Source organism: Pinus tabuliformis, chromosome 8 (genome assembly GCF_031772625.1).
Source record: "Pinus tabuliformis cultivar Carrire ecotype Pingquan chromosome 8, CPIR1, whole genome shotgun sequence".
Lineage (NCBI taxonomy): Eukaryota > Viridiplantae > Streptophyta > Pinopsida > Pinales > Pinaceae > Pinus > Pinus tabuliformis.
Window position 1 is genome coordinate 2,029,807,819 of NC_142294.1, and position 4,855 is coordinate 2,029,812,673.

Consider the following 4,855-nt stretch of genomic DNA (forward strand, 5'->3'; position numbering starts at 1 on the left):
GACACACAAGTCTTTGATTAAGCCTAAACACTTGACCTGACTTGAGTCAAAGGAGAATAGATCTTTGTAGGGTCTTGTGATATCAAGGTTTGGTTTCTCCATTACAGCTTTGGGCATAAGATTGTGTGAGGCACCTGAGTCAAACATAGCGTTGTGCAAGACTTTGTCATGAATGTGCAAACTGACATAAAAGGGTAGAACAACTCCATGTGCTGATTTGCCATCAACTTCTGGACCAAAAAGCAACTCAGGTGTATCATCTAAAACATTCACATCATCCCTGACCTCTGGCATTTGCAGTGATCTTTGGATTTGTTGCCTATATACATCATGCTTTGCAAGTTCAGATAAAGGGATGGAAATCTTAAGTTTGCTTATTTCTGCCTCTAAGTTGAATGGTTTCTCCAATGGAATCTTTGTGTTGGCAATAGCAGATTTCCCCTTTTCAAGTGTATTTTCTGCGTTTTCCTCTTGATTATCAGTGTTATGGTGAGTGATACCTTGCGGTATTTCTATTTTGGGAAGGCTTTTAGGAGTGTTGTTCAAGTTCTCTTTCGAGGAAGAAGGTGGCAGAGGCTGATCAACAGAAGGCTGTATGTCTGTTATGTCCTCTACAGTCACTTGGTGCGGGTTTGGGACAGTTATATCAGTTGTTTCTGTTATAATAGCCTTGCCTCTAATCTGGTTGGGATGTTTGCCCTCCTTTGGTTTAACTTTTTTGGGCACATCTATGGTTCTTGTTCTCAGCTGATACTGTTTGTGGACTTCATAAACAGCTGGATCATAACCTTGTTTAAAGTCAAAAGACTCACCACACTTAGTCTGAAATTGATTTATCTCATGGTCATCTTGGTCTTCTTGAGTTAGGAAAATTTTTTGCTCATCCTTCAAATCCACCAAGTTCATGTGAGTGTCCTCTATGGCATCACTAGATGTGGATGCTTCTGTATAATTTTCTTGAAAAGGAGGTCTTATATCATGATCTGGGCTAGACCTACCAGCGTTTGGATTTTGATTTTTCCTGAAATTCGGGTTCCTGACAGTGTTAGCTTGCTACCCGTCCCATGATGATTTCCTCTCAACACTCTCTACTCTGTCTCCCAGCCTGTGCATGCCATTGATAATAGCATCTAGCTTTTGATCTAAGGATGTGGGCTCTTCCTTGAAGGTGGTTCTTCTCTCAGTTCTAGCTCTATTTCTGTTGGCAATTAAATTTGCCTCCACAGTGACAGCCACGTTTTGCATGTCTGCAAGGCTGTTAGGGGATCTTTCTTTTAATTGGTAGGCCATATCTGGGTCGAATCCATCAGGGAATTTATATAAGGCAAGGTCAGGTGGGGGCCTTAAGTTTTGTGGGATAGCATTATAAACGCTATTGAACCTTGCACAATAGTCCAAGACTGTTTTTTGTGGACCTCTTTTGATTGTATCGTATTCAGCTAGTATGTGCAAGGGATCTTTCTTTTTCTCCCATCTGTTGATAAAAGACTGGTATAAGGCTTCTGGGTCTGCTATGGAATTGGCTGGAAGTGCTCTAAACCAAGTCCTGACATCACCTGACAAGCTTTGGACAAAAATCTTCATTCTCACACCATCATCGTCAATCTCATAGCTTTCAAAGTAATCTTGCATTTTCTTTGTATGCTGAAGGGCTGTGCAAGCACTTGTGCCATCAAAATATGTGATTTTAGTTTGGTAATCCTGAGGCATAGCCCCGGGATTTGCAGGCAGCTGTAAAGGTGCATATCTGTTAGCCATATTCACAGGGATAAGAGGGACAATAGGAACAACTGGGATAATAGGAGTAGCAGTGGTAGTATGTGCAGTGAATGGAGGTGTGGAAGGAGTGCTTTGAGAGCTGGATGAAGAACAAGGGGAACTAGGGGTTGAACGAAATAAAACTTTGACAGGGGTTGGGCCACAGCGTGGGTGAACTGCTTCAGGACTATTATCAGGAAAATCCTCTCTTCGCTCTAGCTTCCTGAGGTTCCTTGGGATTATATTGGGATTTTCAAAAGTTGCTGGGGGATTTGGGTCTGGATTTGACCTTGTATAACGTGAATTATTTTTGGGAGCCAGCTTCTAGCCTGTTTTTTGGGGATTTTTCTAAGAATATAAGGGTTGGAAAGAAAATTTTGAAGGTCTGGTTCCTTCCTAGTGGAGCTTTCCACCTTGATTTGTGAAATTATCTGAGGATGTTCCCCAGTGGAGTCTTCTTACCTTCTTTGTGAAACTTTATGAAATTATCTGAGGAAAGTCCCCAGTGGAGTCGCCATTATGTTATCACTCAGGTTGTCCTTAAAGCTCCTTAAAGGATACGACCGAGGTAACCACAAACCAATCTTTGGACTGCAGGTCCTAGCCTACCTGCAATCAGAGAGGGCTCTCTCTTTATAATTTAGCTTTGTTTTGGGTTGATTTTAGGCTAGTTATGATTTTCTTGGGTTTTGTTTTGATTTTGGTGGGATGGAGGATTCTTTCAAATAGAGTTGGGATGCATAGTGTGAGAAGTTCAAACCATTGGGCATGGAGTCATGGATTAGGCTTGCTGTTGCGTTTTCTTGGTCACAAGAGGAATACAGAGCAGGATAGCTACACATAAAACAATATCTAGCTAGAATAAAGATGGAACGAAGGTCAGTGAATGAAAGGCAACTGAGTAGCTCTCATTATGCTAACAGAGGGAAGGTGAATGAACATTTATATAGGAGCAATCAAGGATTCCTAAACAACATTCATATATGAAGGAACTAGTGTAAATATGAGCAAATCAGTATTCATATTTAGGACTAATTCAAAGGAAAACATAGATAAATCACAGAAATTGAGAACATAATACAACTAAGCGAGCTCTGAACTATTATTTCTTTCTGGCTATTTAGATAGTGAAACAATGATGGCATAAACACATATAAACTGTAAACAGAGATAAGAAACACTTATTGGGCTATGTAGAAGCGTTAGGATTCCATAGTCACTCTTCAGACATCAAAACACAACAGTCAGTTCATCTCCCAAACATTCCAGCGATCTTTGATTATAGAGACTCTCAGAAAAAACAATGCAAGTCTAGAGGAAGTTATCGACCAACCAACCCTTAAAACAGTGCAGAGGGTGGTTTAAATAGAAAATATTTACAAACATCAGATCTGGGATAGATCTCCTCAAATAAATGCCTTTAACCTAATTTGTACAGAAGTAAATGGCAGAAATATCTATCTAACAGCTGCGCTGGGGTAACTGGCATCTCAAAATATCTATTACAGCAGATCTTAGGCAGATCTGAGGAAAATGAGTGCTTTAATCTATTTTATCTTGAAGTAAATGCTTAAAACATTTATCCAAGTGCTGTGCTGGGACAACTGCCTCAAAAATGGATCAAAAGAGTTCCTTGAGCCACGCGCTGTCCTCTGTGTGATAAATGTGCATTTAAGGAAGCAGCGCTGCTCCAAAAATATGACTGGGAACAATGTCTCTGCAATAACTCTGCCTTGAAAGCCTTCATCTATGCCTTTAGGTGGCTTTAAAGCAAAAAAAGAAGTGTTGGTGAGCCTTAATGGCCGAATGATGCTTTGTTGACTTTGCTGGGCTTGCTTTGCTTTCACCTGCTTTGAAAAACTGGACTGATACTCTTTGCCGCATCCTGATACACTTTGGCACTGAATCTGGGCCTTTTCTCACCGCTGATACTCTTTAGACTGTCCCATCGCCCCCTTTCTGCCTTTTAATGCAAAAATAACTGTTGCTAATGTCCTCCGTGGCCTTTGGGTGCAATCGGCGCTTGGCCGATCAAAACTAGCCTTAAACTTTTTGAAAAATGGTGCAAACAGGAGGAAAAAGTGTTGCCAACTGTGCCGAGGCCGAGACTTCCCTTTTCGTTGTACAAAGGATCCTTACGAACCCGAAATCCTTATTGTGCCACGCTATAATTTATTTCGGCTCCGCCAGTAGGACATGGGGAGAGCCGCGAACAGATCATGTCCGTTGATCTGGGAGGGCGATCCGACGGTTAGCGCTAAATCGCATCGGGGCGGACCAGGGGGCGGCACATAAACAATCGCCGAAAGCGCGGACCCGAAATGCTTATAGGCCCTTTCTTTATTTGAATCGGGTCCGGCCCATCGGTGATGTCAATCGGCGGATTTAATAAAAAAGGGTTAGCGGACCCGAAATCTATATATGCTGCAGTTTATTATATTTCGGCTCCGCCCCGTCGGAGCCTTCCCTTTTCGCTGTGCAACACCCCCTTACGGACCCGAAATCCTTTATACACCGCGCCTTAATTTTATTTCGGCTCCGCTGGTCGGAGACATATACATGGGGTGACCGCCGATTACATATGGGTCGTTGATTTGGGGCCCAAAAATGGATGGTTGTGATTAATTCGGCAATTCGCTATTGGCGGGGTCATGGGGCTCCCACATAGAAATGCCGAAATGTGGCGGACCCGATATGCTTTTACCAGTCCACTTTATATGTTTTCGGGTCGGGCCCATCGGCATTATGCCCCATGCCTTGAGACTTAGCCATTTCGCTTATATATGCCACTGCCCCCTCCTGATAGCGATATCGCATCGAAGGGGGATCAAATAGATCCTTTTCTCATCGGGGCATGCATTTTATTAAAATGCAAAGGAAACATGAATTCGGAGGAGTTATATATGGTGTTTGAACATATGATTGCCCCCTCCTGATAGCGATATCGCATCGGAGGGGGACCCAAAGGACCCATTTCTCATCGGAGCCATTATTTATTCAAAAATGCAAGTCTTTTGAATTCGGAGGGGGTAACCTTTATGCTTTTGCTTGGATTCTAAGGCATCGGAAGGGGTCCGATAGCCAAGAAAAGGGGAGG